Below are 22,045 nucleotides of genomic sequence, written 5' to 3'. Positions count from 1 at the left end.
GGAAGGAAGAAAGAGATAGTTAGGGAGTTTGGGATGGACATGTACATACTACTATGTTTAAAATGGATAACCAACAAGGACCTACTGTACAGCACAGGGAACTCTGCTCAGTGTTACGCGGCAGCCTGGATTGGAGGGGAGTTTAGGGGGGATGATGGGTATGTTTTTATGTATGGCTGAATCCCTTTGCTGTGTACAACATTGTTAATCGGCTACACTGTAATATAAAATTAAAAGTTTTAGAAAAAGGGATCACCTGTAGAATGTTAAAATATAGGTTTCTTGGCTCTGTCTCTAGAAACCCCAATTCTGGAGGTCTAGGTGAGGCCCAGAGAGTTTCCACTTCTAACCAGGTCAGGCTGGTGGGAGACCACAATTTGAGAATCATGGCCCCAGACAGAGAGCAGGGGCTGTGCTCCCCTTTCTTTCCTGCCCCAGACCTTGCTTTTGAAGTATCAAAGCCAGGAATGCGGTTGACTTCTCTTCTGACTTTGCTGGCTTGGGGACAATTCAGCTAGGAGTCACCGCTGGAGCGCTGGGAGAAGGGTGGGGTCACCAAGTGAAGGCAAATTGTCTATTTGATTGGTATCTTAAAGTGCTGGTCTTTTTCTCTCCAAGAAGCTATGCACATAGATAACTTCAAAAGTCAGTCGTTTTTCTCTTTCTTAAGGTTTCCCAGGTGGTGCTAGTGGTAAAGAATCATAGTTGTTCCTTCCTCTCTGTGCGAGGCTCTGAGAACTGACTGGGACCACAGTCACCTGGAGAACATTTAAAGGACACACCTTGGATCAAAGGGCTCCCCGAGAAGCAGAAAGTTGAAGCACTTCCAATGCTCCCCCTCCACTGGCTTGACAGACGGAAGAAAGCCAGTCTCTGGGAGCCCTGTCCACCCTCATTCCCTGCAGCGGCGTCCAGGGAACACGTGTTTAGACATGAACACGCGACCCCAGCTGCCTGCTGGCCCACGTGATCCCTCAACACGCTGCAGACACGCAGAGAAAGAAGTAACATTTCATAGATGGGCTGACAGAGCTCTCTGCATATGCGATTTACTACCATGGTATTTTAAACATGTGAAATCCAAGATACATGTTATAATGTAAAACTCCAGTAAGGTGTAGGAGGAAGGCACAGCGTAGAGTAAGCGCAAGAAGTTAATGATCTCCTAGCAACAGTGAAAACCACGTTTGTGCTTCCCGCACAAACCTGGTCCTCCTTCAGCATCGCAGTCCTGGCCAAGGGCAGCATCTTCCTCAAGTTGCAGAGCGAGCCGGAGCCTCAAGACATCCTGGCCCCTCCTCCTACCCCACCCCCTCTCCCAGCGGGCTCTCCAGTGCGCCTGCGCTTGCTCGCAGCCCTTACAAAGGCCCCTTTATTGAGTCTTTTAAACAGCTCTGGACCATCTGCTATGCTCCATCCCCTTCGTCTGTGCTTCTCTCCTGGGCTCTGGTCTCTGATCTCCACAGTCCATTCTACACTTGGCAGCCAGAGTGTGTGTTTGTTCATTTACTTTTATTATTATTATTTCTTTTACAACCACACCTGTAATTGTGTCAACAGCCATTGAACATGTCAAAAGAGTTGCAGGCACACGCATCAAACGGGAAGGGTAACTCCAGGCCTCAGATCGTCCTGGAAGACAAACACATTTGATAACACTTGGTGACAGCTCCAGGGGAAGCAGGCGCTCTCCTCTGTTGCTGATGGCCGTGACATTAGGAAGTGTCTGTGTAACCACTGTCATGGTGGTTTGACATGTTTATCAAAGTTGTACATTTGCATACTTTGGGACCAATTTTTAGAGATGTACCCTAGAGGGCCAAGTGTTAGATGATAATTATTTGTTGCACCATTGTCAGCAAGAGCAAAGGATTGGAAATAACCTAAAGGCTTATCTATAGAGGACAGATTAAGATGGATGAGGATATATTCATATCATGATGTTGTATATAACTGAAAAACAGGAAATTCTCTCTGTACAGACACGGAATTTTTTTTTTTTTAAGGAAAATGATTACGTGACAAAAACAAGTTGCAGAACAGTGTTGTGGATCTGTGTGCATTTGTTTGTATGAGCCTCATGGTCTCTCTGGAATTGTACCCCTCACCCAAACTGAACTCTGAGCCCTTGGTGAGGGACTGGGTGTCTGTGAGGAGGGGCTCTCCCCTCTATCCTCTGTTACTTTAGTTTCAAATCATGTTACAGTGTTACTCACCCAAAAAATAACTACATAAAAATTTATAAAGTGCATTATCTCAGCACCTGCAACACACCTGGCGTATAGTAGCTCCTTATTCTTTATTGAGTAAATGAAATATGCTAGCCTTCTAAAATGTACGCTCTGAATTAGTTACCTGTTGCTTGATCAAGTTACCCCAAAATTTGGTGACTTCAAATAACAAACATTTATCCCCTCCCCCGAGTTTCTGTGGATCAGAAGTCTGCAGATGGCTTAGCTGTGGGCCCCCATTGTGGCCTCTTTCGAGGCTGTCACTGAACTCTCGGGGCTGCAGTTCCCCAAAGGCTTGGCTGGGGCTGGGGCACCTGCTGCGGTCTCATGAATGTGGACTTGGCCGTGACCTCCCCTAGTTCCTCACTGCTCAGGCCACTTCACAGGCAGCTGTTGAGGTGAGAGAGAGAACAAGAGAGGACATCTAGGGTGGAAGCCACAGTCTTTGTGCTCCAGTCTCAGAGCTGAAATCCATCACTGCTGCTGAGTTCCATTCATCAGAAGCAAGTCAGCCAGTCCAGTCCACGCTCAAAGGGACACGACCACAGGGGGTGTGAATCTTAAGGAGGTGTGTGTCCTCTAGGCTGAGAGGCCACCTGCATGCACTCCGACGGCTTCACCTTTCTTCATCATAAATAGAGTTTCCTTCTTTTTCATATTCTTTTCCCATTTAGGTTATTACAGAATATCGAGCAGAGTTCCCTGTGTTATACTGTAGGTCCTTGTTAACCACCTATTTTATTTTTAAACATTTCATTTTGGAATAATTTTATTTATTTCTGTATTATTTTAATTGCTCTATTTATTGGCTGCATGAAAATTTTATTTTTTTACTTTATTTAAAATTTTTATTTATTTTCTATTTTAGGGGGGATCTTTGGTCCCCAGCTAGGGGACTCACACTTCCTGCATTGGAACCATGGAGTCTTAAACACTGGAACACTAGGTAAGTCCCTGATTATCTATTTTAAATAGAGTAGTACATATGTCAATCCCCGACTCCCAATCTATTTCTCCCCCTCACCTTTCCCCTTTGGTAACCATAAGTTTGTTTTCTATGTCTATAAGTCTGTTTCTATTTTATAAGTTCATTTGTGTCATATTTTAGGATTCATATATAAGTGCTATCATATGATATTTGTCTTTCTCTTTCTGGTTTACTTCATTTAGTGTGACAATCTCCAGGTCCATTCATGTTGTTGCAAATGGTATTATTTCATCCATTTTTATGGCTGAGTAATATTCCACTGTATATATATACCATATCTTTTGAAACAGTGATGAAAAATCTCCCAACAAACAAAAGTCCAGGATGAGCTGGCTTCACAGGAGAATTCTATCAAACATTTAGAGAAGAGATAACACCTATCCTTCTGAAACTATTCCCCAAAAATGCAGAGGAATGAACACTTCTATCAGGGTCACCAGCACCCTGATACATAAACCAGACAAAGACACTACAAAAAAAGAAAATTCCAGACCAATATCACTGATGAACATAGATGTAAAAATCCTCAACAAAATACTAGTAAACTGACTCAAACAATACATGGAAAGGATCACACACCATGATGAAGTGGGGTTTATCCCAGGGATGCAAGGATTTTTCAATATCCACAAATCAATCAGTGTGATAGATCACATCACCAAACTGAAGATTAAAAATTATGATCATCTCAATAAATGCAGGTAAAGCTTTTGACAAAATCCAATGTCCATTTATGATAAAGGCTCTGCACAAGCCTTTCTTAAGTTCCCCAAACACACAGGGCTCCTGCCATTTCTGAGGCCTCCACACATGCTGTTCCCAGCACCTGAAACATTGGCTGGAATATAAGGGAAGCCCAGCTCCCTCCCCTACTAGCAGCTTTTGCAGCCTTTGTCCGGTTTCTTTGTGTGACTGATAGTCAAATGCCTGCATCTCCTGGAAGCTCTGACAGCTTCTAACTGAGCATGTCTGGTTTTGCTTCCCTGGTTTCTCCATAACACCAGACACTGATTACATGGTAACTGCTCAATACAGAGTAGGTGGATAAAGTCATCCTTTTCCTTGAATCAGTCAGGGTCCCAGCAAGAAGCAGAGGGTATTTTCCAAAGAGGTAAAGGAGGAGAGTTCAGGAAAAGGACTATTCACAGAGGTAGGGCAGAGTGAGGGGAAATCGACAGCTTAGCATGGGTAGGAGGACTGTTAGCACCTCCAGGCCAGTCAAGGGACGACTGCTGGAATCCAGTGAGGCCTGCAGCTCTTGGGGGGAGGGAGCTGGGAGGCAGGGGCTGTGGGCTTCATTCGAAGGACATGGCCATTCCTAGTATTGTGTGGGGAAGGGACCCAGAAAGATCCACCAGCACTGCCCTCCTCATCCCTCCAGGCTCCTGCCAGTACCTCCTGTTGGGCAAATGAACTGGGAGCCAGGGAGCTCACAGACATGGTCCACAGACATCAGCCTCCTGGGCCCAGGGCCCTGTGGGAGAGGCTGGAGGGTGGGTTGAGGGGCGAACGGGGATGTGGGGCTCATCCCACACTGCCCATAGTCTCCTCCTCCAGCCCTTTGCTGGCCGCCAGCTTAGTGCAGGATCATGTCAACTCAGTCACAGTCTCACTTGGAAATGAAAACGTTAACCGGCTTTGCTCCTGTGAGAACTGGGGAAAACTGGGGGAGAGAGAGTGTGTGTGAATGAGAAGCACACCAGATGCCAGCAGGGTGTTGTTTGCCTCCGTGTGGATGCACATCTGCAGTATTTCTCAACCACATCTGGGCAGCAGCTGCAACTGGAGTTGCCACCAGATTAAGTTTATGACAATTCGCTGTCACTTCCCAAGATTCAAACGCCACCTGCACAGGCCCAAGAGGCAAGTCAAACAGGGCTGGCACAGCTGTGCCCTCTATCTCTCTCCAGGCTGTGACGGGGGCCGCGGGCTCCGCAGTTCCCCCTGGACTGAGCATCCCTTCTGGATTACCATCCCAGGAGGGAGGGTCAGTTCCTTAGCTTTTCCTCTGATGACAATTCCCATCCCTCGTGTCAGGGGAGCCTATCTGGGGACTCTGTGAGGGGCCCTGGGTGTCCATGCCACTGGGAGGAGCCACAGGGTGGGTCTGCAGGCCTGTTAGACCCACCTTAGTCAGATTCAGGCACAGACTTCCCTCTCCTGATGACCACGAGCCCCTACTTTGATTCTAGAGCCCAGGGATATTTTGCTTCTTAAGGGTTTTCTAAAAATTTCCTAGGAAAAAACGTCACTTCAGAGACAACGTCCAGCCATCTTCAAAGGTCTCGGCATTTCCTTTTTTCCAGAGCACACGTGACCTTCCAGGGCCCCTCTGGGGAGGAGTCAAAGGAAGATTTACAGCATGTATTTGCAGCAACGTTGCAGGACCCATCTTCAGGATACCTGGCCTCCCCTTTCATCAAGGGCCTCTGGGTCTGGAAACTGACTTCAGTCTGGAAATGTGACTGCTGCTCATTTCATTCTTTGGGGTCCATTAGCTGCCACCAGAGATCACATGGATCAAAGCATTCTGGCTACACCCATCTTCCTGCTCATCACAACACGGGTACCACCTTGTCTTTGGCAGTGAAACACGCCACTTGGTTTTTGCCACCGTGGAACCCTACCATCACCAAGGACCCCAGGGACATCTCAACAGTGACATCTCCCAGTGGCAGACCTGGTCCGCAGAGGAGAACGTATACAGGGTCTTTAAGCAAGAGAGGCTGGTCTTCCGAGACCTAGACCGGCTGGCCATTCCTATCAGCCAGAAACAGAACCTATTCCAGATAGACTCAAGGGTCAAGGTTCTTAATGCCCCTGGCCTCTACTCAGATGGTGAATCCCAGACCTCAGGGTTCTGCTCTTTTCCAAAGCATGTCCACATAGGACACTCGTAAAGCCTTTGAATTCAAATGACGTTGTAATTCTGCCATATTCACAAAACCCATGTTTGACTTTTGGCAAGGTTATCTCTATGGCTACAGCAAATAAAAGATTCTCTGTGGGGGGGGGGGATATGATAAAAATTCTCTGGTTTTCTGTAGCTCCAAGCTTTAACTTGGAGTATGTAATTTTTCTTTCTGCCAGGTCTCTGGTGTAGTAAGAACTGGCCACCCACCCCACAGTCCTTGATGTCACCCTTACTGACCTTAAGGGATGAAGTCACCTGCCCCTCCCTCCCCGCCTCATCCCCTGCCCTGTCCTGAGTTCTGGCTTTAGTAAGGACGTTGTCCAGAGCAATTGCAGATGGCAGTTTGACCAGCTGTAATGCCCAGCGTGGCCTGGATCGTTATTGTTCAGTCATTAAGTCATGTCCAACACTTTGCGACCTGAAGAACTGTAGTCTGCCAGGCTCTGTCCATGGGATTTCCGAGGCAAGAATACTGCTGTAGGTTGCTATGCTCACCTCCAGGGGATCTCTCAACCCAGGGATTGAACGCACATCTCCTGCACTGGCAGGTGAATTCTTCCCTTGCTGAGCCACCGGGGAAGCCCTGTGGCCTGGATTACTGGCAGCTTGTTTCCCATCATCAAGAATTCAGCGTGGGACTTCCCTGGTGGTCCAGTGGTTAGAACTTTGCCTTCCAGCGCAGTGGATGCGGGTTTGATCTCAGGTCAGGGAGCTAAGATCCCACATGCTTGTGGCCAAAAAGCCAAAACATAAAACAGAAGCAATATTGTAATGAATTCAATAAAGACTTTAAAAATTGTCCACAACAGAAAAATCTTTAAAAGGGTGGGGGGAAAGAAAAAAAGAGCTCAGCACTGCATCCAGGGCCCAGGACATGATTGTACTTACCCCAGAATCTATCTAAGAGGGTCTGTTTCCAGGGACCATGATTGGTACCTGTGCTGTGTGAATCAGGGTCCAGGCAGGGAAACAGTCCACACTGGCTATTTTCAAACAGAGAGATTTAAACACAGAATTGTTTCAGCAGGATCGGAGGACTCAGTGAGCCAAACTAGCTGACGATTAAATCATATCTGTGGCTGTGGCCAAGCCCTGGGCGAGGGCACTTGTGTTAGCATGTCTCACCCGCTCAGTCCAGTCTCATCCCACCCTCCCAGGCTGCTCCCACAGTGACACTGACAGTGCAGGCTGCCCCTCTGTCTGCCCCACAAGGGCCTTTATTGCCTACGAACCAGGACCAGGGCTCCAGCCAGTCTGCCATTGCTGCAGCCCAGGGCCCAGGTCAGCGTCTGCCACAGGGATTTTTTTCTTTTTACTTAAAAAAAAAAATTGGAATATAGTTGCTTTACAATGTTGCATTATTTTCTGTTGTAGAGCAAAGTGAATCAGCCATATGTATACATATATCCCCTCTCTCTTGGACATCCCTCCCTTCCCACCTAATTCTCCCATCCCACCCCTCTAGGTCAGCACAGAGCACCCAGCTGAGCTTCTTGTGTTATACAGCAGCTTCCCATTAGCTATCTGTTTTACACATGGTAATGTATTTATGTCAGAGCTAGTCTCTCATTTTGTCCCACTCTCTCCTTCCCCTGCTGTGTCCACAGGTTCATCTCAGTGTCTGTGTCTCTACTGCTGTCCTGTAGATAGGCTCATCAGTACCATTTTCCTAGATTCCACATATATGTGTTAATATAGGATGTTTGTTTTCCTTTTTTTGACTTACTGCACTCTGTATGAGAGACTTTAGGTCCATCACATCTCTACAAATGACCCTGTTTTGTTCCTTTTTATGGTTGAGTAATATTCCATTGTATATGTGTAGCACATCTTCTTTATACCTTCCTCTGTTGTTGGACATTTAGGTTGTTTTCCTATCCTGGCTACTGCAAATAGTGCTGCAATGAACATTGGGGTGCACTGAATTACAGTTTTCTCAGTGTCTGGCACAGGGATTTTTTTTTAATTTTTTAAGATAAATGATTAATGATGAAATCAGTTCTCACAACCACTTTCTGAAGAAGCAAGGATCCGGTTTGTCAGTTGAGACATCTCAACCTCACCTGAACCACATAGATGGAGCTGGGGTTAGGTGGGAGATTTCCAGAGAACGCCAAACAGACAAAAGCCGTCACTGGAGAACGTCAACAACTTACAGCACCTGCAATAGAAACGGTGACCAGCACGATTTGGGGCATTTTACCCCCTGGGTTCAGAGGTGTGCATGTGCCACCAAGTCTTGTGACTATCCCTGAAGGCAAGTCATGGTATTTCCCTGTTTAACAGTGGAGTTGTGCAGAGGAGAGACATGAGCCCAGGTCAGCGGCCCCGGCTGAGTGCTGGCCTGGCTGGGATCCTCAGCCACGATGCACAATGCTCGGAACAGACGTTTCTAGACGACTGTTAGACTGAACAATGACCCCCGAGATGCCTACATCCTAACCTCTGGACACTGAATATCCACCTTACAGGAAAAAGAGGCTTCGTAGATGTGGGGAAGGGCCTCCAGTTGGGCAGATTTTCCTAGATTCTACGGGTGGGCAGAATCGAGTCACTTGAGTTCTTTTTAATTTTATTGGAGTATAGTGTATAGATTTGGGTCCTTCTCCGTGGTCAGGCCAGGGCAACACAGGATATTGGGAACGGGGTGACGGGATGGTTCCCAGGGGCCTGGCACGCAGCCAGTGATCTGTGGCGGGGAGGCGCTGGGGGCCTGCCCTCCAAAGGGGACTCTCAGAGGCCGCGATCTCCCCGCGACTTCTGCGCAGGGCCGAACAGGGCGCGGTGGGCAGGACCTTCCATCGCATGCTCGGGAGCCCGCCAGGGGGCAGCGTGGCGCCCGGGGCAGGTGCGGGCGCAGGAGCACCTCGCTGTCACCTGTTCCACCCGCCGGAGGACCAGACCCCCGCGTCTCCTCATCTTGAAGGTGCCGTGCGCGCCGAGGAATCTGTGCTCCCCAGGGCCCCGAGGCCGGCCCCGCAGGACCCGGGCCCCAGGTGCGCCCCCCGCAAGTCTGCCTAGAGTCGGGGCGAGGGCTCGGGGAGGGGGCTGGGCGCGCACGCATCTTTGTCCTCCTCCGGGTCTTCCCGCCGCGCGCTCTTGCCCGGCGAGGGGCGCTGGAGAGGCCAGGGCGGGGCGGGGCGCGGGCGTCCAGCCTCAGGCCGGTGCGGGGTACGCCCGCGGGCCCCGCAGCGTGGGCCGGGCAGGGGCGGCCCTGCGTGCCGTACGCCGCGTCCGGGGCGCGCCCGCCGCTATCCAGCTTCCCGGGCTCGGCAGCATCTCGGTGCGCGGCTCACAAAGAGCTGCGGCGGCGGCCCCGCGCTCGGCCTCGGGGACACAGCGGCGGCGGCCGTGCACTCGCACGGCCCGGAGCTCGGGCCAGGTAAGCGGGGGTCCTGGACGCCCGACCCTTCCCCAGAGCGGCCGCAGACTGGGGGCGCCGGGGCGGGCGCGGGGGGTGCGATCGGGCGGCGCTGCGGGCGGGGGGCGCCGCGGGGATCAGGGGCACGGACCAGGCGGGCGCGGCGGGGCCGAGCTGTAGCTCGCGCATCCCGGGCGGGGGCGCGGCGGCGAGGGGCGACTAGGCGCAGATCAGGGGCGCAGACCCGCGGCGGGTCCTGCCGGGCTGGCCGGGCCTCTGGAGTGTTCTACGGCCCCTCTCGGCGCTGGTACTGAGTCCCCGTGAGGGGCAGCAACTCCCGAGTTTGGGGTCTTTTCTGGGTTCCCTGTCTGCCGGGAAGCCGAGCCCCGGTTTTCTAGCCCTCCACCCTTTTCCTTTATAACGAGGCCCAGCGGGAGAAACTCCTCAGTTAAAAATTCCACTGTCGGGTTCCCCTGGGCGGCCGGCGCTGGGCTGGGGGCGCGGCGCGAACCTGCCTCGTCGTCCCAGCCCTTTTCCTCTCGGCCTGGCTGCTACTGATGGTCTATGCGAAGGGCGAGGCCCCCGCCCCCGAGCCGGGCTGTGCCCCAGGCGGGCCGGGCAGCGGGCCTCGGTGTGCCAAGGCCGCGGGAATGGGGGCTTGGGGGTCGAAATTGCCCTGGACCTGGTGCCGAGGGAGGGTCGCGAGGGGCCCACCCTGCCCGAGCCTCGCTGAGCATGGAGGCTGAGATTGTACCTGCTTGTCTCAACTTAGTATTTACTTGCAGAAGGAAGACTTAATTTTTTCACATATGTTTGGATCCAGCCTGATAGGGGCCAACCTCAAATCTGGTGGTTAAGCCAACTCATAAATGGCCGTGGGGATGGTCAACCCCAAAGTGGGGAATCTCCTTTGTGCCCTTCATCCCGTGGACTGAGCTGTCCCTGACCTCTTCAGCCTCTGTCCCCTTTCCCCTTTCTGAGAATACCGTCCCCCCACACCTGCCCTCCTTCTTTCTCTTTGAGAAAAATAGTGGTTTTGGGAATAATGACCTGAAGGCTTCCAGGGTGGGAACCACACAGCTTTTCCCGGGAGGCATGTTTAGTTTGCTCTGCAGGTACCCACAGCCTGGTGGGTGGCTCCTTTCTCAAGCCTCTGGGTTAGTGGTCCTTCTGGTGAGGTGAGGTGATGGGGGAGGGTCTTGTCTTCTCTTGGGGGGCTTCCATTCTTCAGGGGACACTGAGGGTCCTCCAGCCAGGATGCCCTGCCCTGTGCCCTCACTGCTGGGGGGCTGTCCATCTTGCCTCCATCTGCACTCAGGAAAGGGGGGTTGGTGGCTCCTGAGCAGCAAATGACCCTGGCATAGAGCCTGCTGGCACTCAGAATGGTGTCCAGGGTGTTAGTGAGCGAGTTGGAGCTTGCTGAGGAGTCAGCTTGCTGAGTGGGCCGCCTCCTGGGTGAGCCCCATGGCACTGGCAGAGAGACCCTTGGATGGGTCTCCAGAGCTGCACTAGGTCTGGGTGGTGGCCCTAGTGACAGGTGCCCTGAGAGTCTGCTGTGGGGCCTGGCTCTCCAAACCTCTGCTCATTGGTTGGGGAGCATGGGCAGGCCCCTCCCCCATTGCCTGCCTTCCCATCTCCAGGGTACTGGGCTTCTCCGCCTGGAGAAGTGTGGGCTGAACCAGATGGGGTGTGTGTGTGTGTGTGAGCGTGTGCCTGCGTATGTGAGTATGCTAGGTGGGGTGGGCGCTGGCAGGCGGCCGAAGCCTGTGTGGTCAGTTTCTTAATCTTTGGCCTCTTGCTTGTGTTCTCGGTTGCCCCGGGCTGGACTTGTGGTTTGTTAACTTGACTCTTCCTTGGTACTTCTAACCCTTAAAAAAAAAAATTAGTTTCACAGTGATAATTGGTGGGGATCCTGGATTGTGAAATGGAGGCACACAAATAATCCAATTTGCCAACTGAGCTAAGAAATGCGGGATAAAAATAAAAGATAATTGTAAAAGACACCAGTCACACCCCTGGAGCTGAGAGGGAGGGCCAAAACACCTTAATGTTCCTAGACACAACTGAGGAACTCAGGAAAAGCTCATGTTTGCCTCGGGCTGGGCTCCTCACCTCGAGGAGGTTTGCCTCGGGCTGGGCTTCGTTTGACTGGGCAGACCTGAGGCCTGTGGAGGGACAGGAGCCCCGGGGCACAAGCACAGCCCCCAGGCCTCAATTCCGCCTGGGCACTCCTCCCCATCCTAAGCCCTGAGCACCCGATCCAGGGACTCAGCAGGTCAGGGCTCTGTTCACACTGGGTTCTGAAGTCTTGGAAAGACGTTTGTGTCTGGGAAATTGGAGGACTGGGAGCAGGTGGCCACAGAGGCCCTGAGCTGGCATGGAGGGCTTCCTTCCAGAACAAGTGGCAGAAAGCAGCGTTCTGCCTTGAGAGAGTGGCAGAGAGCTGGGGTCCCTGAGCCCTGACCTGGCTGGGATGGGGAGTGACATGGACACTGACGGTTGTGTGGCTCCATCCCGTTGGTCATGTCTGAGATGATTGTTCACCAAGTGGGGCCCAGGTGCCCAGTTGGTGGTTGGTGGTTGGCTGTGTGCCCACAGGGGGATTCTCTGGCCCCTTTCGAGGCCCCAGCCACCACCTGGGTTGTCTCCAGCTGGTGCCTCAGAGCAGCCTGCAGGCACGGGCTGACTCAGCCGTCGTGGGCGCCTCTTCCCTGCTTTTCCTGTGGCCAGTTCTCCACTCTCCCAGTCCTCTTGGATGCACAAGGGAGCCAGGGAGGACAGCGACCTCATTATCACGCAGTCAGGCTGTCTCGGTGGGGCTGAGATTCACGAGTCTTCTTGGGAACCCCTCGATCCCATTTCGGCGGGCGCTGTTGCTACCTGACTTGTGATTTCTGTGCTAGCTGCAGGGTGTCCCGGGCTGGGCTGGGCTGGCGTCCCTCACTCAAGCCTGCAGTGTCTCCCCAGGGCCCTCTCCACACCCTCAGCCTGGTTTTTATTTCTGCAGGTTTCTTTCCTTGCTCCCAGCCATGCCGTCAGGCAGGCTCATTGCCCAGGCTTGCTTTGTGTCATCCCCACCCCATCCCCACCTGCCACCTTGGCCTGCGTCCACCCTTGATCATCCCAGATGAATATGGACTTTTCCCTTCTTCTCTGTCAGTTGCCAAGTTTGCTGAGCTCCTGCCTGCCTCAGGGCCTTTGCACCTGCTTTCCATCTCCCTGGCATGTGCCTCCTCCAGATGTCCACCTGGCTTGCTCTCTCACTCACTTCTCTGTATTTCAGCTCCCTACATAAATTAGCATTATTTCTGCCTTTCGTGTTAACCCTGCTTTGTGTTTCTTCTTAGGACCTAACACAATTTATGATTTATATACTTTGTTTATTCTGTCTCTTACCACTCCAACATAGAGACTGTGTTGACTTCTGTGTCCCTGGAACAAGAATAGTGCTTGGCACCTGGTTGACCCTCAGTGCAACTTGTTAGATGGATGAATGAATGAATGAAACCCCAGGAGCATCATGCTTCCTTCCAGTACAAGCCTGGTGCCCTGCTGCTCCCTTCCCCAGACCCCACACCTAAAAACAGCTGCATTCATAGCTGGGTCCCTCCCAGACCTCCAGCAGAACCTTGCCTGCACTGGATCGGCAGGAGAGAGTGATGGAGAGATGGGGGACAGGCCAGATGTCATGTGGCCAGAAGGCCATCCAGCCCCAGGAGTAGGTGTTCTGATCCTCCATGGAAACTCCTTTGGGATTCTCCGTTGTTTGGATGGTTGGCTCTCAGGCTGTGCCTGCGCTTACCTTGGTCGGTCATGGATGTGCTGGGAACAAGACCCCCTCTGGCTCAGGTTCCCTACCTTCTTCACCTGGAAGTTTCTAAACTGGTCTTTCCCCTTATGTCAGACCTCGTGTCTCCAGGCTCCCGGCCACTCCGCCTGTCCTTGTGTGCCAGCCTACCCCTCCTGAAGCCTCCCCACCCTACCTGATTCTCCCTACCCATGTTCTGGCCCCACTGGAGGGGGCCACTGGTTTTATAAGGAGGAAAACTCTGTCACTGATCTCTGGGGCCTTGGGTGAGCCACCAGCCCTGGGCACCTTTCTCAGCCTCCATCACAGGTGCCTGGTAGCTCTTGCCAGGCTGGTTTTGATCCCAGAAGAGGTCCAGCACTGAACTGAGTTGAGAGGTTGGTGCTCAGCCAGAGCTTCATGGATGCTGGTGGCCACAGGCTGGCTGTGGCTTCTTTCGTTTTATTGGGAGTTTGAAGGGTCAGCTTTGCTGGCTTTACTTGCAGCCTAGTGGGAGACTGTCATGCTTCCTACACTCTCAGGTGCTGTTCTGATGTAAGGGGCTGCATCTGTGGTTTTGTGCATGAAGGATCAAAATTAAAGAGAAAAAATACAGGCTTGAGATGCTGGTATCTCCTGACCACACAGATATTTGCATCTTGTGAGTTTTCTGAAAATGGAAGTGCTCTGGTATTGGAAGGTGGTTTTGGATGAAGAAACTGACTGGGATGAAATACACATCACTGGGCACTTTTTATTTTTTTTAAAGATTCTTTTGTTGTGGAGATTTTTTTTTAAGTCTCTATTGAATTTGTTACAATATTGCTTCTGTTGTTTATGCTCTGGTTATTTGGCTGTGAGGCATGTGGGATCCTAGTTCTCTGACCAGAAATTGAACCTGCACCCCCTGCATTGGAAGGTGAAGTCTTAATCAAGGGACCTCCAGGGAAGTCCCTCATTGGGCACTTCTGTGTGTTGCCTTCTCTTCCTTTGTATGTGCTGTTTAAATAGTTCCTCGCCAAGCACGAGAGGCACGTCTTCACTTGGCAGCGAGGTGACCTAGGACGAGGCAGTGGTGACTTGGTTGAGGCTGCTACTGTTTCAGGCATTGCTGAGATTGGTTGGTGAGCTTCAGAGCCCCTGATGCCCCTCCCCCCCAATCCCCTATCACCTGCATCCTCCCTACCTCTCTCCTCATCTCGCTGGGGCCCAGTTTGCATCAGATTTGTTTTTAAACTGGGTGGGCATGACTAGGACTTGTGACCACTTATGTGATAGGTGGGTACATGTGCTCAGTCGCTCAGTTGTGTCTGACTCTTTGCAACCCCATGGACTGTAACCCACCAGGCTCCTCTGTCCATGGGATTCTTCAGGCAAAAATACTGGAGTAGGTTGCCATTCCCTTCTCCAGGGGATCTTCCTGAACCAGGGATTGAACTTGTGTCTCCTGCATTGACAGGCACATTTACTGCTGAGCCACCAGGGAAGCCTATGTGATAGATATAGTTCAGGAGCTCATTTTCAGCCTGTGCTTAGATAATCTGGTAAGTGGTGAACCGTGGACCTTGAGCTCTGGCTGGTGGTTGGAGAGTTATGGACACATCACGGGTAACCCAGGGGCCTTCATGAGGACAGCAAGAGGGCCTGGGAGCTTGCCACCCAGCGCAACTGTGATCGTCGTTGCTGGGTTTGTAAGGTGTTTTCCTCTTTGCATTCGGAGGTACCATGGATTCTTTGCACTTCCTGCCCCTGGACTCAGCTCAGCTAAAAGACACTCAGCTGTAAAATACTTAGGTACTTGTTCTCAACAAATTCTAATTAGTCAACAGTCAGGGAGTAGGAGACCACTAGTGGCATTTAGAATTTTCAGTTGGGAGATAGATATGTATCTATGTGTGATTTGTTGTATGGAGAAGGCAATGGCACCCCACTCCAGTACTCTTGCCTGGAAAATCCCATGGACGGAGGAGCCTGGTAGGCTACAGTCCATGGGGTCGCTAAGAGTCAGACACAACTGAGCAACTTCACTTTCACTTTTCCCTTTCATGCACTGGAGAAGGAAATGGCAACCCACTCCAGTATTCTTGCCTGGAGAATCCCAGGGACGGCAGAGCCTGGTGGGCTGCCGTCTATGGGGTCGCACAGAGTCAGACATGACTGAAGCGACTTAGCAGTAGCAGCAGCAGTGATTTGTTGTTGTCCAGTTGCTCACTTGTGTCTGAGTTTGTTCATAACCCTATATATGATAGTATTTTTAAAAAATATGTGTTTATTTATTTCTCCATGATTTGGTTTTACATTCATGGAATTCATTCTCCAGCAAGGCAGCTCTAAACATGAATTTCTCTGAGCTGTCATGTGCATTGCTAATTTTCCTTTAAAAAATGTAGTTTAAAATGAATAACCAACAAGGACCTCCTATATAGCACAAGAACTCTGCTCAATGTTATGCGGCAGCCTGGATGGGAAGTGAGTTTGGGAGAGAGTGGATACATGTATATGTATGGCTGAGTCCCTTTGCCGTCCACCTGAAACTATCACAACATTGTTAACCACTATACCCCAATATAAAATAAGAAGTTTAAAGTTTGAAAAAGAAATGTTATGTAGTTTTCCCCTGTTGGTCTGTCAAAGTCTTGGAAAAATCCATTGTTTGGAAACTAGGAGACCTGTTTGCTGAGCGGGTGCCTGTGTTTAGTGACAATGGATTTCTCAACCACCTCCCCAACCAGGCAGCAGGCGTGTAAGTTGCTCCAGTAAAACTCGGTTTGTGTTCCTGGGTCTTCCAGTGTGATGACGGGCCGTGTGCTCTGACATCCGTGCGTGTCACCCAGAGCCTGTGACAGCTGTCAGGGGTAGGGAATCGGGAGGTCCAGGAAGACTGCAGCAGCCGCTGGCCAGCGAGGGCCTCCTCCTGAGAGGGGCACATCAAGGCTTGCTCTTTCCTCCTTGTCAGCCAGCCACTGCAGCAAGGATGGAGCGAGACCAGATGTGTGTGTGTGTGTGTGTGTGAGCATCTGTTACAGTAGAGCGCCCGCTCGGTGCCAGTCGCTGGGTGTGCTCTGTGTGTATGTGTGTGTGTGTGTCCCAGCTCGTCTGCCAGGCCTAGACACCAGGCGCTACCTTGGGGCTCTAGCTGGACCCCTCTGGTCGCAGTGAACCCTGGAGGCTGACCACTGGAGAGCGGGTCCTGGTGCTGCCCACCTGGCATGACCGCTTGAGTGTGAGACACTGAGGCAGGTCTGACCTCAGCCCTGCCTGGACGTGCCTTTCTCCGTGTCTGTGTGCAGCAAAATTCTGCCTGTGACCTTTCCCTGCCCTTTGAGGGGCGAACAGGAGGGAGCTGGCGTGTGGCAGGGTGGACTTGCCGTCAGCTTTCTGCTCTTGGGGGGACGTCCCTGAGCTGAAACTCTTCAGAGCAGGAGCCCTTCCAGACCAAGAACTCTTGATTGTGTGTCTCCTTTGGGCTTTTGCAGGTTTCGGCTTTTCAATTAATTGCATTTCCTCAAGGAATGGTTTTCTTCTTGATCACAGGCTGGTCTGTGCTTAATCAGCAGTAAGAACAGTGCAGCCTCAGTGGCTGTGACCGCACCCCCCCTCCAGAGGCAGAGACGTCTCTTGCTTGCATCCACTTCGTGGGGGAGCTGCCCTGGGGGTCCCTGGATATGTCAGTGTTCTCTCCACTCCTAGCTTTGGAAACCTTTCCTTAACTCTGCATGCGTTGCTCCTTTCATCCATTATGAGATGACTTGTCTGATAATGGAAACGATGGGTGCCAGGCACTTAAATGGCAGCCCCTAGCATTTCCCTCCCAGCCCTCTCATCTGTGAGGTCCCTGCAGTGCTAGTGCTGGGGCGGGTGCCTTCTCTTTAGTTACCCCAGAGCCCCTTTGCCGGGGGCTCCATCCAACCAGCCAGCCAGCCAACCATCCATCTATGCACCCATCCATCCAGCCAGCCATCCAACAGGTATTTCCTGAGTGCTGGCTCTGTTCCATTATTTTGATCCCTGTCTAGAGCTGGGAGTAGTCTGGAGAGGAGTGAAGGGGAGCTACTGCAGGGTGTGGGGGGATCAGATGCCGAGTGTGACTCTGGCCCCAGAGTGCCCCCAGAGTAGCCCAGGCTGGAAGGTGTGAGCACCCAGCATGGGGTGGGGGGAACTTGGGTCAGGTACCCCATCCTGAAAGAGTGGGTGAATTTGCCCATCTAGAGTTCAGGCCAGAGGGGCCAGTCTGGAGAGGGTACCCAGTATGGAGGTGGGGGCTGAGTGTTTGGTGGTGGGATAATGTGGTTTGGGCAGGTCAGAGCAGGAGATGGTGGGTCTTGACCATCTAGGTCTTGAGCAGCTTTGGACGTGTGGGGGCATCTCACTGTGATTGGGGGCAGAGCAGGTGGGGTGACACGTACTCTGCCCCACGATGTATCTAGGAGGTGTTTCCATCACTCAGCTTCAGGACCCAGTGGACCGTGGGAGGGGTGGTTAAGGATGAGGAGGGGGGTGTGCTGAGAGTTGGGGCAGGTGGGAGAGGCTTGGGGAGTGGGAAAGGATGGAACTCCCAGCTTGACATGGGCAGAGGCTGCCGTGTCCACATCCCGGCCTTGCTAGCTCGGATGTTTAATTTTACCCTTTAGAGATTTACAGACTTTCTAGATTAAATTGCCACTGTTTCTCTATAAGAATGACAAAATCCCTGGCAAACCATAAGTCATGTTGTTAATTTGCTCACATGGAGTTAATCTCTGCGGCCCTGCTGACTTATTCGGAAGGACAAGGGATGTATGGCTGGGAGGCCTCTGTCCAGCTGTTGCCAAGCATGAAAGTATAGAGGGACCCAGGTCGAGGTGACGGGGCTGTCCTTGTCCCATTGCCAAGGCTCCTGGGGACTTTCTGGCATCTGTAGGGAGGGGGACCGAGTCCTGCACCAGCTGTACAGAGAGCAAGGGCAGGGGGAAGAAGAGGGGAGCCAGGCTGCAGGTCAGGAAGCTGGGCTCCAGGGGCCTCTGCAGGCTGGTGAGCTTTTGGAGGGGTGTCCTGAAGGGCTTCTCTCTGGGGCCCCGAAACCCTGGCCACTCACAGCTCCTGTCTTCTCTTCCTCTTTTGGGCTCTGATGTGCTGTTCATCCTCTGGGTAATAAAGGGTCAGAAGACAAGTCTCAGCACTTCCCTGGTGGCTCAGTGGTAAAGAATCCGCCTGCCAATGCAGGAGACACGGGTTTGATCCCTAGTCTGGGAAGATCCCACATGCTGCGGAGCAACAAAGCACGTGTGCCACAACTACTGAGCCTGTGCTCCACAACAAGAGAAGCCACCACAATCAGAAGCCCGTGCACCACAGCTGGAGAGTAGCCCCTGCTCACCATAACTAGAGAAAAGCCTGCACAGCAACGAAGACCCAGTGCAGCCAAAACCAAAGAAATAAAGAAAATATGTCTTAAAGCTGCTCCCCTTTCTAGTCAGCCTGCTGTTTGCGCTGGCATAGATGGGGGTAGGTATCATTCCCTCTCCGAGGCTCCTGGCTCTGGGGGGACCCGGCTGAGATGCTGGCGAATGCCTTTTGCGTGGCTTACTGCCCTGTGCCAGCTGTGGAAGCTGCCTGGTAATTGTGGGGCAGTTATTGTAGGAGTCAAGATTTGTTGGGAGAAAGATACATTTGTTGGGGAGCGGTGCTCTCTGTGTGCTGACCTTTCTACCTTCAAGGCCCATGTGGCTGCTATAGGTGAGGGTTGCTGCTGCAGGAGGAGCAGGTCTTGGGCCAGCTCTCCTGGTGGTTTTTATCAGATACTGAGAGTATGCTGCAGTTTGTGTTAACTGATGTCTCAAACCAGCTTTCTTCCTTTACAGTGATAAAGAGAAGTCAGACTTAGGTGTATTTGTGTGTGAGTGTGTGTGTGTGTGTGTGTATGTTTGTGTGCTCAGTCACTCAGTTGTATCCGACTCTTCATGACCCCCATGGACTGTAGCCTGCCAGGCTCCTCTGTCCATGGGATTTCCCAGGCAATAATACTGGAGTGGGTTGCCATTTCCTCCTCCAGGGGATCTTCCCAATCCAAGGATCAAACCCACATCTCCTGTGTCTCCTGCATTGGCAGGTGGATTCTTTACCACTGAGCCCCCTGGGAAGTCCCTGGTGTATTTAACATCCAGTATTTCATGGCAGAAAGCCAGAGGTCACGCTGGTGGCATGGCTGCCTCTCCATGGTACTCACATGTGGCACCCATAGCTATCGATGGGCCATCACTATGCAGACCTGGTCAGCAGCTGCTGCTGACCAATGCAGAAGAATCCATAAACACATGCATTTCTATAAATACAAATAGTGTTTAATGTCCCAAGTGATGAGCACTTCCTTGAAATGACATTAGCTCTTGTTTCTAGGAGGTGAGTGAAGGCATAGCACATTAATTTGGGACTGAATTTTGTCTCCCTCATCCTGGTTACTGACAGTGGTCTTCAGGCTCTTGTATTTTCCTTCTGGAAGCCGTCCAGGCTGACAGGGCCTGGAGGCTGTGGCGGGTGTTCACTGTCCAGAATTCATGGATGCTTGTCGCTCGCACCCACCTGGACCTCATGTCTCATGGCCTGACACCAAAAACACGTTTCCTCTCCACACAGGTATTTAGTGGAAAATGTTCTAACAGATTACTCATTTTAAAAGAAAGCACTATCCAAGAAAAAGGAAACAACTGAATAGAAAATGGGCCCAAAGACATTTCACCCCTTAAAAAGGCCCAATAACCATATGGAAAGGTCCTCAACTCCATTAGTCATCAAGGAAGGAAATGTATAGAAACTGTAACTGTGTTAGGATTCTCCGTAGAACCAGAACCAATAGTGTGTGTGTGTGTATTGTTGTTCGTTGTTGTTCAGTCACTGAGTTGTGTCCGACTCTCTGCGATCCCATGGACTGCAGCACGCCAGGCTTCCCTGTCCTTCACTTTCTCCTGGACTTTGCTCAGACTTATGTCCACTGAGTTGGTAATACCATCCAACCATATCATCCTCTGTCGCCCCCTTTTCCTCCTGCCCTCAGTCTTTCCCAGCATCAGTCATGAGGTCTCCTGAGTCAGTGAGTCAACTCTTTGAATCAGGTGGCCAAAGGATTGGAGCTTCAGCTTCAGTCCTTCCAATGAATGTTCAGGGTTGATTTCCTTTAGGATTGACTGGTTTGATCTCCTTGCTGTCCAAGGGACTTTCAAGAGTCTTCTCCAGCACTAGAGTTCGAAAGCATCAATTCTTCGGCGCTCAGCCTTCTTTATGATCTAACTCTCACATCTGTGCATGACTACTGCAAAAACCATAGCTTTGACTGTATGAACCTTGGGGCTTCCCTTGTGGCTCAGGCAGTAAAGAATCTGCCTATAATGTAGAAGACCTGGGTTCGATCCCTGAGTCGGGAAGATCCCCTGGAGAAGGGAATGGCAATCCACTCCAGTATTCTTGCCTGGACATTTCCGTGGACAGAGGATCCTGGCGATTTACAGTCCATGGGATCATAAAGAGTTGGACATGACTAATTGACTAACACTTTCACTTCACTTCCAAACTGCCAGTACACATAGTGTGTATTATATATATTTGTTTGTTTTTTTGGGGCTATGCCACACTCTGCTTGTGGTATCTTAGCTCCCTGACCTGGGATAGAACCCGGGGCCTTGTCAGTTACAGCGCCAAGTCGTAACCACTAGACTGCCAGGGAATTCCCCACAAGGGTCCTTCTAAGAGAGAGGCAGAGGAGAGTGGAAGCAGAGAAGGCAGGGATGATGGAGGCAGAGACTGTCAAGGATTGTGACCACATGTCGAGGGTTGTCAACAGAGGTGGTCACCCCTGAAGTCTCTAGGAGGTGAGCAGCCCTGCCAACGCCTTGACCTCAGCCAGGGAACCTGCTTCCAGACTCCCAGTCTCCTGAATTTGAGTCGTTTAAAGCCATGTATCTGGGGCCCATTTGTTCCAGGGGCCACAGGAGGCTAACAGAGCCATCAGGACATGCACACCAGAGCGTCCAAGGCAGGTAGTTGTCACCCCAAGCTGCAGACAATCCAAGGTTCCCAGCGGCTGCTCCCCTTGCACTGAGGCTTGTCACACACAAAACCATCCTGCAGACCTGCACATGTGCAGTGGCCTGGAGGAGTCCTGCCACGTAACACTGAGCCAAAACCCCAGACATTAGAGTCCTTAGTTCCTCCCGCATGGCTCCACTGATGGGAAGGACAGCGGGCTGCTTATCCATGTGGGGTGGGCAGTTGGGGTGCCCTTTGGGAGATGGTGATTAGAGGGGCACCAGGAGGGCAGAGGGCTTCTAGGGGATGCTGATAATGTCCCATTTCTTTTTTTCTTGATTGATAATGTTGTGTTAATTTCTGCTGTGCAGCAGAGTGACTCAATTATATAATTCTTTTTCATATTCTTTTTCCATTATGGTTTATTGCAGGATTTTTTTTTTCTTATGATCATATGAAGAGAACATATAAATCTTTTTAAAACTTTTTATTTTGTATTGGGGTATAGCCAGTTGACAATGTTGTGATAGTTTCAGGTGGACAGTGAAGGAACTCAGCCATACATATATATGTATCCATTCTCCCCCAAACTCCCCTCCCATCCAGGCTGCCACATAACATTCAGCAGAGTTCCCTGTGCTGTACAGTAGGTCCTTGTTGGTTATCCAGTTTAAATATAGCAGTTATCACAGGATCTCAAATACATTTCCATGTGCTAAACAGTAGGACCTTGTTTATACATCCTCTGTATACTAGTTTGCATCTG

At 51.3% G+C, this 22,045-nt stretch overlaps 2 protein-coding genes across 23 annotated transcripts in view; one reads left to right on the top strand and one right to left on the bottom strand.

The window, feature by feature from the left end:
• LOC145528352 (uncharacterized) overlaps positions 1-7,280 on the bottom strand; it is a 100,814-nt gene extending 93,534 nt beyond the window's left edge. For 16 of the 21 annotated variants that reach the window (XR_014070327.1, XR_014070330.1, XR_014070329.1 and 13 more), the window contains exon 1: positions 7,022-7,280. The gene's annotated coding sequence lies outside the window, so the exon portion shown is untranslated. Of the gene's footprint in view, positions 1-1,542; positions 1,633-7,021 lie in introns of all 21 variants that reach the window. The other 5 variants (XR_014070328.1, XR_014070332.1, XM_081546659.1 and 2 more) reach the window with 1 other exon arrangement.
• A 2,043-nt stretch (positions 7,281-9,323) lies between these two features.
• The window catches only part of APBA2 (amyloid beta precursor protein binding family A member 2), a 133,151-nt gene continuing 120,429 nt past the window's right edge, over positions 9,324-22,045 (top strand). For both annotated transcript variants that reach the window (XM_081546645.1, XM_081546646.1), the window contains exon 1: positions 9,324-9,515. The gene's annotated coding sequence lies outside the window, so the exon portion shown is untranslated. The remainder of the gene's footprint in view (positions 9,516-22,045) is intronic.

This window comes from Giraffa tippelskirchi, chromosome 12 (genome assembly GCF_054371585.1).
Source record: "Giraffa tippelskirchi isolate mGirTip1 chromosome 12, T2T-mGirTip1v1.2.pri, whole genome shotgun sequence".
NCBI lineage: Eukaryota > Metazoa > Chordata > Mammalia > Artiodactyla > Giraffidae > Giraffa > Giraffa tippelskirchi.
This window is presented reverse-complemented; position numbering and strand designations above follow the sequence as displayed.